General features: G+C 44.5%; 1 protein-coding gene across 2 annotated transcripts in view; it reads right to left on the reverse strand.

The window, feature by feature from the left end:
- ELMO1 (engulfment and cell motility 1) overlaps window positions 1–14,887 on the reverse strand; it is a gene marked incomplete at both ends in the record, with an annotated part of 563,076 nt that overhangs the window by 106,669 nt on the left and 441,520 nt on the right. The gene's annotated exons all lie outside the window — the stretch shown is intronic.

Consider the following 14,887-nt stretch of genomic DNA (forward strand, 5'->3'; position numbering starts at 1 on the left):
ATCTATGCATCAAATTTCCTGGCAATATAAGAGCTTCTTAATACCAATTGCTTCCCACAACTCTTGGAAAATATAGGAAGAGATGGTATTTTCTTTAATCTGCTTTCCTAATAATAATAATTATTATTATTTATGTATTGTTATTATTTTGGTTCTGGAGATTGAATCCAAGGGCATTCTATGAGCTAGACCCCTAGACCTATTTTTTAAATTTTATTTTGAAACAGGTTTTACTGAGTTGCTGATGCCTCTCTAAACTGCTGAGACTGACCTCAAACCTGTGATCATCCTGTTGTAGCCTCCAAAGTACTGAGATTACAGGAGTGCACCACCATGTCTGGCTTCTATAGATAAAAATATGAGTCTGAAGAAAATGTGGCACTGAGAGAGTAGTCCTCAGTGGTGCATGAAAGGATTTCCCAAAGTATTTACAAAAATTACAGACAATGAGGCTCAGTTCTCTCACTCTGTCCTCAATGAGAAAGTGGATCATGGTCTCTAGGAGTGGAAGATCATGAGTACCAGGGCCAGGGTCTTCACACAAGAATTCAAAAAGCTCTAGTATTCTGCTTGAGAGTCTGTAGAATCTGTGCCACTTATGTTCTTTGCATTGTTGCTTTTAAAATTTCCAATGGATTTTGCTAAATAAAGAAGCACCAAATTGCTCAAAAAGAAATTTCAAAATATGATTAGTGTATACAGTATAGTACTCCATCTGCTCCTCCAAAATACTTGAGTTTTAGAAAATAATGTGTAGATAAGTCTATAAATGACTACCTCCCACAAAACAAAGTAGACTTGCTGTAAGGGGTAATGGTAATATTTTTTTTCCTTTGGTTTGCTTGTAGCAGGAAATCTAATCTATAAGAGAGACTATGCATGCCTTCATTCATTTCATTTAGACAACACCTGCACTAACATTAAGTACTTTTTTCTGTTATTGGTTCAGGGAACTTACAAGAATCTACATAAAGACAACTTGCACACACCTAGCAATTTGCCTTCTCATGACTTAATATTCAAACAAGTAAATGTGCATGTTTGGCTGGAAGATCCTATATAGTACATAATATAACTCTGCTGGATGTCACTACTTACTCCATGGACTACTTACTAGAATTAGTTATATTAACTGGGACAATCATTCACTTCTATTACATTTACTACAGGAGTTAGCACCATATCCAAGTCTCTGCCTTTTTTTTTTTTTTACAGCTACTCAGATGCAGGCTGGAAACCCTTGAGATTGAAGGCCATTCCTGACACCTTCTGGAACCAATCTGGCCTGTAGCTGGAACTTGCATTAGCTTAAGAGAAGCAGCCTAGTAAATAGAAAAATTGTACACCTGAGGGTGAAAGAGCTCTGGCTCTATCACTTACTAGGTAAGGCTCAGTCTTTTCATCTGTTAAATAGGATAATTATGTCAACCTTGCTGGGCTGCAGTTAATGTAGGACCAGCCTAGACCAGAGAGGCCAGACACTGTGGACATGAAGCTACCCAAGTGTGTCGGTGCAAACCTAGTATCACTGGAGTCCTCCTATAGCAAGCTCTGGTCCCCTGGTGCTTAGTGAGGTCAAGAATACATCTCCATGCTCATGTGGATGAATGAGTGTCTATAATCCAAAACTCTCATCAGATTCGGGGGCTTTTCCTGAACTACATGGCCAACTTGGATACAATGAGAACCTATCTAGGGGACTTCCAGGAAGATGGCGATGGAGAAAAGTGCTTACGAGTCCTGCTAACAATCAATCTTGATTACCACAAAACCAGCGCCTTCCAGAGCCAGAAAACACCATCAGCAAAGAAATAAAAACTGTAAATACAAGAGACAGAGAAAAAGAGGGCTGGGAAAAAAAGATACCAGAAAGAAACCAGCCCGCAGTGCCGCGGCTGGAGCCAGAGAAGAGGAGAGGCTCGCCGGCCTCAAGGACGAGGACGCAGCAGCAGTGCCTTACTGTCGGCGGCAGCGGCAAGTTCACTGGATGGATCCAGACCAACGCACTCAACCAGCCACCAGGCTCCAGGGAGGAGGGGCGGACAGCCAGCCAAGGTGAGCAGCTGCTGAACAGCCGGGTAGCAGTCAGCATTTTTTTCTGCATGAGGAGCATCTAAATCTCCCAAGGGCTGGGCTCAGCACAACCTGCAGGGACTCAGAGCACAGCTCAAAACCAGAGAAGGAATACACCACCCTCATGGCCGAGGACACGGCAGCGGCGAATTCACTGGATGGCTCCAGACCAATGCACTCAACCAGCCATCAGGCTCCAGAGAGAAGGGATGGACAGCAAGTAAAGGTGAGCAGTTGCTAAACAGCTGGGCGGCAGTCAGCAGTTTTTTTCGGCACAAGGAATGTCTAAAGCTCCCAAGGATCAGGCTCAGCACACCCTGCAGGGACTCAGAGCGGAGCTCAAAACCAGGGAAGACATACGCCAGCCTCACGGCCGAGGGCATGGCAGCAGTGCCATATTGCCAGTGGCAGCAGCAGTGAATTCACTGAGTCCACTACAGCTCCATTAGCGCATTCAAAAACTGTGAGTCAAATTGCGGCCCCTAGAGGAGAAAACCCAGTGCTGCACTCTCAGAAACTTGCACAGATAGTCCCCCTGGGTCGGAGATTTTTGCAATCCAACCCAGTGGGGGAGTGGCGGTGGCAGAGATATCACACCTTAGTCACAAGTTCCCATGGGAGAACACCCAACCTGGCACCCCCCATGGTCTAAAGCAGCCTCAATTCACTCCCTGCATCTGAGACTTTGCGATACAACCCAATAAAGGAGTAGCGGTGACTGAGATACTACTAACTTGAGAACCATGGCACCTTAAGTGAAGTCGTAGTAACCCAGGGAAGAACCCAGAGAAGGCACAAATTTCCGAAATCATGGGAAAGAGAAATAAAAATGGAGCAATGAATGCCCACAAACCCAAAATATCAGAACCTGATAACAGAAAATCAGAGATTTCTAGAAGATCAAATCAGGAAAGTAACTTTAGAAATAATAGAGGACTTTCAAAAAGAATTAAGAGTGTCAAAAAGAGATAAAGGATGCAATCATTGAAAAAAAAGGCCTCAACTAAAAGTATAAAAAACAGATTAGACCACATGGAGAATAGAATCTCGCTTCTAGAAGATGATCACTCCAAAAATGAACGCATAGTTTCTAATTTACAAAAAAAAATCTGACAGCAGGAATCTGACATTGAAGAAATATGGGCCCATTTTAAGAGAGCTAACCTAAGAATAATTGGAATAGAGGAGGGAAAAGAAGGTAAAACCAAAGGAATCAACAGTCTCTTCAAAGAAGTAATAGCAGAAAATTTTCCAAACATAGAGCAAGAGGTCAATACTCAGGTCCAGGAAACTTATAGAACTCCCTTTAGACAGGATCAGAGAAGAGGATCCCCACACCACATAATTGTTAAAGTGACCAATGTGGAAGCCAAGGAGAGAATCCTAAAGGCAACAACAAAAAAAGGCCACGTGACATTCAGAGGCAAACCAACTAGAATCACTCCAGACTTCCCAAACCAAGTCATGAAACTCAGAAGGGCTTGGAGTAACATATTCCAAAATCTGAAAGAAAACAACTTTCAGCCAAAAATTTCCTACCCAGCAAAACTATCTATCAAATTAGATGGGGAAATAAGAAGCTTCTATGACAAAAAAATAACTGAAGGAATTTATGTCTTCAAAACAAGCGCTAGAGAAAATACTCAAGGAGATTAACTACAAAGAAGAAATAGGTAATACACTCCAGAACCAAGGAAACAATATTTTCCATTCAGAAGAAAACTAAGCAGAGAAGAATAAACAGTATCTCAACAGAAATAAAATCTTAACATGTTAGGAATTAAAAAGTATCTCTCTATAATCACACTGAATGTAAATGGCCGCATTTCCCCAATAAAAAGAAATACAGTAGCAAAACAGATTAAAAACCAGAATCCATCCATCTGCTGCTTACAAGAAACACACCTTACAAGTAAAGATAGGAACAAACTCAAGGTACAAAGTAAAGTGATGGAGAAAGGTAATCCATGCTAATGGTACTCGAAGACAAGCAGGAGTAGCAACTATGATATCAGACAAGTTAGACTTCAAACCTAGACTTATTAGAAGAGACAAAGAAGGTCATATTTTACTGGTAAAAGGAATAATCCAGCAAGAGGAAATAACAATAATCAACATCTATGCCCCAAACATAGGTGCAGTTACTTTCATAAATCAAACTCTTTGTGACATGAAGTCACACATAAATCCCAACACAATAATACTGGGATACTTCAACACACCTCTCACAATACTAGACCGATCTTCCAGACAAAGGGTCAGTAAAGATGCCTCAGAACTAAAGAACACCATTAACCAAATGGACCTGTTAAACACATATAGAATATTTCACCCAACTACAGCGGAGTTTACATTTTTCTCAGCTGCTCACGGAACCTTCTCCAAAACAGATCACATCCTGGGACACAAAATGAGCACTAGCAAATTTAAAAAATGTTACATACTTCTCTGTGTCATTTCAGACCATAATGGAATGAAACCAGAAATCAACTATAAGAAGACCCAGAGAAACAACATAAACATTTGGAGACTGAACACCACACTTCTCAATGAAGAATGGGTCATAGAAGATGTAAGAGGTGAAATCAAGAAATTTCTAGAAACAAATGAAAATAAAGATATAATATATCAAAACCTCTGGGACACTTTGAAGGCAGTATTAAGAGGAAAATTTATAGCACTGAGTGCTCACATAAGAAAAACAGAAAATCTTCAAATAAATAACCTAACGACACACCTCAAAGCCCTGAACAGCGGGAACAATTGAACCCCAAAGCCAGCAGAAGATGGGAAATTATTAAAATTAGAGCAGAAATTAACGAAATAGAGAATAAAAAACAATACAGAAAATAAAAAAACCAAAAGCTGGTTTCTTGAAAAAATTAACAAGATAGATAAACCACTAGCCAACCTAACTAAAAAAAAAGAGAGAATCAACCCAAATTATGAAGATAAGAGATGAAAAAGGAGACATTACTACTGACAGTGTAGAAATCCAGAGGATTATCAGAAACTACTTTGATAAACTATACTTCAAGAAAATGGAAAATCTGGAGGAAATTGAAAACTTCCTAGATAAATACAACTTTCCTAAACTGAGTCAAGAAGATATAGAACACTTAAACCAACCGACAACAATCAGTGATTGAAACAGCAATAAAGAGCTTACCATCAAAGAAAAGTCCAGGACCAGATGGTTTCCAAAGTGAATTCTATAAAACCTTTATCGAAGAGCTAACCGCAATACTACTCAAACTCTTTCATGAAATAGAAAAAAACAGGACTCTCCCAAATACATTTTATGAATCCAAAATCACACTAATACCCAAACAGAATAAAGACAGTTCAAGGAAGGAAAACTATAGGCCTATATCGCTGATGAACTTCAGAAAACACTTCCACTCAGGATCTCCCACCAAAAAATAAAATACCTAGAAATAAACTTGACCAAGGAGGTAAAAAACCTCTATAAAGAAAATTATAAAACACTGAAAAAAGAAATCAAAGAAGATCTTAAAAGATGGAAGGATCTTCCATGTTCATGGATTGGCAGAATATATATCATTAAAATGGCCATTCTTCCAAAAGTGATCTACAGATTTAATGCAATGCCCATTAAACTACCAAGATCATTCCTCACAGACATAGAAAAATCAGTCCTTAAATTTATCTGGAATAACAAAAAGCCCAGAATAGCCAAGGTAGTTCTCAGCAACAAAAACCACGCAGGAGGAATCACAATACCTGATTTTAAACTATACTACAAAGCCATTGTAATAAAAACAGCATGGTACTGGCAAAAAGAACAGATATATAGACCAATGGAGCAGAATAGAAGACCCAGAAACAAGTCCACACACTTAGCCAATTGATTTTTGACGAAGGGTCCAAAAACATACACTGGAAAAAAGAGCCTCTTCAACAAATGGTGTTGGCAAAACTGGTTAACCATATGCAGAAAATTGGAAACTAATCCCACTTTTTCACCCTGCACAAAAGTCAACTCAAGATGGATCAAAGACTTGGAAATCAAACCAGAGACCTTGAAGCTCCTTGAAGAGGGCATAGGTCCAACACTGCAACTCATAGGCACATATAAACACTTTCTCAACAAGACCCCAAAGGCACAACAAATTAAAAGGAGAATCAATACATGGGATTGCATGAAACTGAAGAGCTTCTGTTCAGCAAAGGAAAATGTCAAGAACCTCAATCGAGATCCAACAGAATGGGAGACGATTTTTTGCCACCTACACCACTGATAGAGGACTAATATCTAGAATATAAAGAGAATTCAAGAAATGCAACACTAACAAAATAAAGCATCCAATAACAAAATGGGCAAAGGAACTAAATAGACACTTCACGAAAGAAGAAATTCAAATGGCCAATAAATGCATGAAAAAATGCTCAACATCACTGGCAATCAAAGAGATGCAAATCAAAACTACCCTGAGATTTCACCTAACTCCAACTAGAATGGCAATCATTCAAAACACAAACTACAGATGCTGGCAAGGATGTGGAGAAGTGGGAACTCTAAGGCACAGTTGGTGGGATTGCAAATTAGTGCAACCACTTTGGAAAACAGTATGGAGAATCCTCAGAAGAATGGGGACAAATCTACCATTTGATCCACCAATACCACTTCTGGATATCTACCCAAAAGATAGGAAGCCAAACTACCAAACTAATGCATGCGTATCTATGTTCATAGCTGCACAATTCACCATAGCCAAATTATGGAACCAGCCAAGATGTCCATCAACAGATGAATGGATTACAAAACTGTGAGATATGTACACAATGGAATTTTACTCAGCCATCAGAAAAAAACACATTTACATCATTTTCAGGGAAATGGATGGAACTGGAGGACATTATGCTAAGTGAGATTAGTCAGTCACAAAAAATAAGAAATCAGATGCTCTCCCTAATATGTGAGAGTTAGGGAGAAATGGGTCATAGTAGGAACTCTAGATGAAAAAGGAAATCCTATAGAGGAGCAAACAAGGCAACTTAAAGGAGGAGAAAGGAGGGGGGAAGAAGAAAATCTCTAAAACACACAATGTACTTAAATATATCAAAGTCAACCAGTAAGCTAAGCAAGGGAAGGAGGGACAGGGAGGGAATGGTGTGGAAATTGGGTAGGGGTTAAATAAGCGATGTGTACATGTTTGTACACACAAGTTTTTTACCCCAATATGATGTTTGAATGTAATGCACCAATAAAAAATAAAAAAGAACTTATCTAATAATTTTCCAGCCCCTGTTTATGAAGTCCTGGTCTCTGTCATTAACATATCTTCAGCCAATGTTGGAATTTACTGTCTTAAACTCTGTGGACCATTCAGAACTATAATGTATCATTAATGGGAACACTCTGTGGGGTTTCAAGAAGTCCATCTGATTTGATATCAACAGTGACCTAGACCCAAGATGTTTCTTGTCTTTGGTATTTTAGTCCATACTGATGTCTAATAGTTTTTCCCTTTAAGGGCCAGACTTAGACTTCATTCCTGAAGCCTGGACTGCAGATCCTAGCAATTCTTTCATTTTCTGCTCTAAACGTTTCTTGGCCAAGCCAACCCAAAGCCAACCTATTGGGCCTGGGACCCACTCAAAAATACTTGCTGAATAAATGAATCAATAAATACATGAAAATGAATGAATTGGAGATTAAAAGAAGTCACTCCTCATCTTTGAATGAGACTTGGATTGACTGGACTGCTGGACTATTGCCCAACACAGGTAACTATCACCTGACACTATCTCTGGAGAGAAAGGCTGACCTCATACAGGTCCAGAGAATTAATGCTTTTTCATTTAGCTAATTTGTGGATATTGAAAACAACTGTTAAAATGTGAAAAATTATATGGTTCTTCAAAATTTAATCATAGCATGTTTTGTAGTTTATATTCTAAAACATAATCTTTCACCTGATATAAAAACTTACATATCAACATAATGAAATCCATGTATGTGTGTATGTATGTGTATGTATGCATGTATTTATAGATATGTGAATCTCAATAAATCACTATGGCTTTATGCATGAAAAATCTGTCATAAAATACATCCATATTAAATCATTCTCCTAAGTGGTAAGAATACCACTTTTTCACATTGTTTCTACTAATTTAACTTTCTGCTATTTAACTGTAATCTGGGCTCTCCTGAAATTCCATCTTATTCATGAAGACCTTTCTGAATCTCTTATGAGGCACTGTATAAGCGCATTATAGATCATCATTGTCAAGGTCTGCCATGGTCTGAATGTTTGTGTCCTCCCCAAATTCATACACTGAAGCCTAATCTCCAATACAATAATATGAAGAGGTGAGGCCTTTGGGAAGTGACAGAGATGGGATTGTTGCTGTTATAAAAGAAGTTGGTGGGAGTTTGTTAATCTCTTCTGCCATGTAAAGATGCAGAAAGAAGAAGCCATCTATAGAGCAGGAAGCAGTTAGCTTGCTGAGACTGTCCTGTCTTAGCCTTCCAAGTACTGGAATTACAAGTGTGTGGCACCATATCTGGCAGTCTTTTTTTTTTTTTTTTAAGTTGCACATCTCCTGGAAAGAGTCCTGTTAGAAAGGATCACATCTGGATCAGTTGCTGGGCTTTTTATATCAGAAGTACACAGGTAAAGCATAGTGATTTTGAAGAGCAATGGACCCCTCTGCATATGCCTAATTGGCACTGTCCATGTCTCTTTTTCTCATAGAAATTCTCCATTCCCCTTTAAACATTTGGAATTCTAAATATTTTTTCATGCTAATTTGATTTTTTTAAATATATTTTTAATTAATTTATTTTTTAAATTGGTGCATTGTACTCATATATCAATCACATTGGAGTACAAGACTTGAGAGGATATACAAGCACACATCATCCAATTAGCCCTCCTCCAGCCCCCGTCCCATTCCCTCCCCCTCCCTCCATCCCACACTTCTTTGGTGATTTACTTTGATACATTTGTTTATGTACCTCCTGCGTTTTAAAGAGGCTCCGTCCTCCAGTATTACATACCCTCTGATTGGTCACATTAGTTGCTTCACTATAGGGCCCTTTCTATAGCTCAACCTCTTCCTGTTGCCCTTTTCCTCCTAGTTATTGCTGATTAAGAGAAGCGTCTGATTTATATTTTCTGCGATATTTCTCTGTGCATGCTGCTTTGCAAGTACCAATCCCACTCTTGATGGTCCCAGTAGTGGCCTGGCTACTCAGTGGACTGATCCAGACCTCGCTGGCTCAAGCAGCGGCCTTGCCTCATGGGAGGACCCAGTTCTGGTCTCGCTGGCCCCTAAACCGGTCAAACCCCTAAGCTGGCTTTGGTCCCGACCTTGGAGGCCGCAGGAGTGAACTTGCCTCACGCCAGGCTCCGATGCTGGCCATTGGCCCCTGCACTGGTCTAACCCCTTGGCAGGATTCCAATCCCGGCCTCGGAGGCCCCAACACTGGTAATGCCTCACGGCAGGCTCCGATGCCGGCCTCACTGGCCCCAGCACCGGCCTAACCCCTTGGCAGGCTCTTATCCTGGCCTCAGAGGCCCCAGTACCGGCCTTGCCTCAAGGCAGGCTCCAATGCCGGCCTCGCTGGCCCCAGCACCAGCCTAATCCCTCGGCAGGCTCCGATCCCGGCCTCGGAGGCCCCAGCACTGGTCATGCCTCAAGGCAGGCTCCGATGCCGGCCTCGCTGGCCCCAGCACCGGCCTAACCCTTCGGCAGGCTCTTATCCTGGCCTCGGAGGCCCCAGTACCGGCCTTGCCTCACGGCAGGCTCCGATGCCGACCTCGCTGGCCCCAGCACCGGCCTAACCCCTCGGCAGGCTCCGATCCCGGCCTCGGAGGCCCCAGCACTGGTCATGCCTCACGGCAGGCTCCGCTGCCGGCCTCGTTGGTCCCAGCACCGGCCTAACCCCTCGGCAAGCTCTTATCCTGGCCTTGGAGGCCCCAGTACCGGCCTTGCCTCACGGCAGGCTCCGCTGCCGGCCTCGCTGGCCCCAGCACTGGCCTAACCCCTCGGCAGGCTCTTATCCTGGCCTAGAGGCCCCAGTACCGGCCTTGCCTCAAGGCAGGCTCCGATGCCGGCCTCACTGGCCCCAGCACTGGCCTAACCCCTCGGCAGGCTCTTATCCTGGCCTCGGAGGCCCCAGTACCAGCCTTGCCTCACGGCAGGCTCCGATGCCGGCCTCGAGGCCCCAGTACCGGCCTTGCCTCAAGGCAGGCTCCGATGCCGGCCTCGCTGGCCCCAGCACCGGCCTAACCCCTCGGCAGGCTCTTATCCTGGCCTCGGAGGCCCCAGTACCGGCCTTGCCTCACGGCAGGCTCCGATGCCAGCCTCACTGGCCCCAGCAGCAGCCTAACCCCTCGGCAGGCTCCGATCCCGGCCTCAGAGGCCCCAGTACCGGCCTTGCCTCAAGGCAGGCTCCGATGCTGGCCTCACTGGCCCCAGCCCCGGCCTAACCCCTTGGCAGGCTCCGATCCCGGATTTGGAGGCCCCAGCACTGGCTTTGCATCAAGGCAGGCTCCGATGCCGGCCTCGCTGGCCCCAGCACCGGCCTAACCCCTCAGGAGGCTCTTATCCTGGCCTCGGAGGCCCCAGTACCGGCCTTGCCTCACCGCAGGCTCCGATGCCGGCCTCGCTGGACCCAGCACTGGCCTAACCCCTCAGCAGGCTCCGATGCCGGCCTCGCTGGCCCCAGCACCGGCCTAACCCCTTGGCAGGCTCTTATCCCGGCCTCGGAGGTCCCAGTACCGGCCTTGCCTCATGGCAGGCTCCGATGCCGGCCTCGCTAGCCCCAGCACCAGCCTAACCCCTCGGCAGGCTCTTATCCTGGCCTCGGAGGCCCCAGTACCAGCCTTGCCTCAAGGCAGGCTCCGATGCCGGCCTTGCTGGCCCCAGCACCGGCCTAACCCCTTGGCAGGCTCTTATCCTGTCCTCGGAGGCCCAAGTACCAGCCTTGCCTCACGGCAGGCTCTGATGCCGGCCTCGAGGCCCCAGTACAGGCCTTGCCTCAAGGCAGGCTCCGATGCCGGCCTTGCTGGCCCCAGCACCGGCCTAACCCCTTGGCAGGCTCTTATCCTGGCCTCGGAGGCCCAAGTACCGGCCTTGCCTCATGGCAGGCTCTGATGCCAGCCTCGCTGGCCCCAGCACCGGCCTAACCCCTCAGCAGGCTCCGGTCCCGTCCTCGGGGCCCCAACACTGGCCTTGCCTCACGGCAGGCTCCGATGCCGGCCTCGCTGACCCCAGCACCGGCCTAACCTCTCAGCAAGTTCCGGACCCGACCTCGGAGGCCCTAGCACAAGCCTTGCATCATGGCAGGCTCCAATGCCGGCCTCGCTGGCCCCAGCATCGGTCTAACCCCTCTGCAGGTTCCAATCCCGGCCACGGAGGCCTCAGTAGTGGCCTTGCCTCACAGCAAGCTCCGATGTCGGCCACTGGCCCCGGCGCCCGCCTAACCCCTCAGCAGGTTCCGATCACTGTCTCTGTGGTTATTATTTCAAAGGTTCCAGTTGTAATGTATCAGATCTCTGCCTCCCCCGAATATTGGCCACTGGCATTGCCACTGCCTCCACCGTTTCAAATCCTTCCCAGGCTCTTTTTCCACTCTGAATGTTGTCCAGTGTTCCTAAGCATGCGTGATGGTAGCATTCGACATTTGGTGTAATTTCTCCAAAAAAATAAAGTTGGTAAGATCCGGTTTCTGCTTCTCCTGAATACAAGTCTCCACCACCATAGTGAAGAACTCTTTCAACACCGCATTTCTCCTTGGTCTCTGCTAAACTCTCTCCTTATATGTGATGTCTGAGATTCTTAACAATATAGAGAAATAGCAGTCCTCTTTCACGGCGAATTTTTCCATAAGTTCCAGTGCATTTAGATAAGTTTTGTCTGCATCTCCAGTGTCCTGGCATCCATAACGGCTTTCTTACCACCTCTCCGATATTTTTCTTTATCTTTTTCTGTTCTGGGCCCGGTTTCTCCAGGGGTCTGGCGTGCTACTCGCAGTTCAGCCGGGACCCAGAGTCCCGCGACCAGGGCCCCATCTGGCATGCCCCGCCCGCGACCCCCGCCCAGAACCCAGCGTCTTACTGGGTCTGGTTTCTCCAGGGGTCTGGCGTGCTACTCGCAGTTCGGCCTGGGGCCCAGAGTCCCGCGACCCGGGCCCCATCTGGCGTGCCCCGCCCGCGACCCCCGCCCAGAACCCAGCGTCTTACTGGGCCTGGTTTCTCCAGGGGTCTGGCGTGCTATGCGCAGTTCTGCCTGGGGCCCAGAGTCCCGCGACCCGGGCCCCATCTGGCGTGCCCCGCCCGCGACCCCCGCCCAGAACCCAGCGTCTTACTGGGCCTGGTTTCTCCAGGGGTCTGGCGTGCTACGTGCAGTTCGGCCCGGGGCCCAGGCTAATTTGATTTTTAATTGCCTTATAGGAGTGAGACAAATTTCAAGGAAACAGTCCAGGTGTCCAGCTGAAGCAGTATCACATAAAGGAGAAGAGGTTGGTTGAGGGATACTAGTTTTGAATAAAAACCCTGCAGATTCACCATCTATTTTACAATGAATCTGCTTTCTTTCAACTTGCAAATCTACAAAAGTTTATGAACTTCTATTATAGTTTTACTTAAAATCCTTAATTTTTTTGCTGGGCGTGGTGGCACACGCTTGTAATCCCCGCGCTTGGGAGGTGGAGACAGAAGGATTGCATAGGTTCGAAGCCAGCGTGCTGGCTTAAGAGACCCTGTTTTCAAAAAAAAATAAAATAGGTCTGGGAGTGTAGCTTGGAGGTAGAATGGCTTCCAGGAACCCCAGTACTACCAAAACCAAAACCAAAACAAAAAACAAAACAAAAAAACAAAAACAACAACAACAACAAAAATCCTTAAATTTTTTCCATTTTCCTTTTAAAGTCAGATATCATAGACTTAAAGAAAAGACTTCAATAGATGATTGAGTTTCTTTTATCAACCTTCTCCACCAGGCACTTTAAGAGACATTTTATTATTCCTGACTTTTGGGAAAATTTCAGCCCACAGATTATTTTTCATTTTTCTCATTTTGGTCAATTTGTCATTATAATTAGTTTTAATCGTGGATCGTGGGATCTTTTCCCTCTGAAAATTAAGAAAACTTCCCCCGAATGACTTGACACAGAGGGGAAAGGGAGGTAAAGAAGTGAGAGAAAGTTAAAAAAAAATCTAAAATCTTCCATCTTCTAAGTGAATAAGATGTTGAGGGAAACTGGCTGAGTTCCAGGCAATAGTAAGCAAGCATCTATTGCAGATGCTTGCACCTGGCTGCTGGAATTAATCAAGGTTTAAAAACCTCCATTTCACATTTCTCTTCTATGATAGCTTTCCTGCCTGCCTGACTGCCTGCCTTCCTTCCTTTCCTCCCTCCCTCTCTCCCTTTCTTTCTTTTTACTTTTAGACTATTATGTATGAATTATAATTACACATTGTACTAAGATCAAAAGTAACACATTCACATTTACACACAACATTCCTTGGTGTATTTCCCACTGTATTCCACCTTGCTGCTCCCATCCTCCCTCCCCATACATGCAGTTGACCTTCATACATGAACAGAACATTATTTGGTCTGTTTCCTTCCTCAGATCTCCTCTTTCCCATACCCTCCAAGGATTGTCTACTTTTTACTAAGTATTGGAAATTCTGAAAAAATAAACAATTGTGTCAATATATTATGAGAAGAATCGGGATAGATCATAGTAATAGGCAAAGAGGTAGTACTAAAGAAATGTTTGAATTAGGTGAAGAATAAGTAGGAAATTGCCAGGCAGAAGAGGGGGGGTGGCATTTCAGGCAATGACAGAAATAGCCTGAAGCATCTGGAACCAGACAGTGGGGAAATGTAATCAGAGGGAACACTGGTGATGAGGCCAAACCATAGGAGCCTGTGTTCCAGGCTGAGGAGGCTGGACTCACCTACAGGAGCCACTAAAGGAAGAGCAATATGGTCATTGAGGATGTGAACTAGAACAACTGCTCTTCTAAATACCACTGATTCCACCCAGATTCATTTCCAAATTCTAAACTTAGATTGTATTAAACATTTTAATCTTAGAATGCTGCCCAACAGCCCTGGCCCTGATATCATGGTTTTGTTTTCCCCTTTTCCCTTAAAAAACACCTTTCCCTTCTATGGGATGTACCACATCTGGCTGCAAGAGGCGTGCATGTCTACAGGTTGGACTTTGTGCCCATTCAATACAAGTTATCCTAGCTTATAGGCTGTATAGGTGCTTGTGGGGAGGCATGAATTACTTCCCCATTTCCTTGTCCATTGTGGGTAACCATTAAGGTCTTTCTCTTATCTTTACTAAAAGAGTACTTCTGACTGTCCTGGGGGTCATGGGGGTTTCAAAGTAATTAAGATCTCTCAGAACAATTGATGCTTTGTTCTATCTGCTAGATAAGATTAGGTTTGTGTTGCACCAGGGTATTGTTTGACTTGCCTGTGATGTATGTACTTTGGACTTGTCTTTCTTGTATTCTTGTGTAACCCGAAGCTAGAAACTGTATAAAAGGGCCATGAGAGAATAAACTTGGTGCTAGTAGTGACTAGCAACCCTCCCATGCTTGAATTTTTTAATCCTCACTCCTCTTCGGAACCTGTACTTTTGTTGGCTGTCTCTGGCAGGTGCTTCAACGCATTGTCTTCTTTCTGGTAAATCATGTCTCCCTGATTTCCTTCTGGGAAGATGTGAAAGAAAACTAACACCCTAAGGTCTCTAGAATCACAGAGACCTTAGGATGAATGTGTCCTCCTGGTGCTGCCTTTAAAAAACACGTAA

The sequence above is a fragment of the Muscardinus avellanarius genome (genome assembly GCF_963383645.1).
Source record: "Muscardinus avellanarius genome assembly, chromosome: 9".
NCBI lineage: Eukaryota > Metazoa > Chordata > Mammalia > Rodentia > Gliridae > Muscardinus > Muscardinus avellanarius.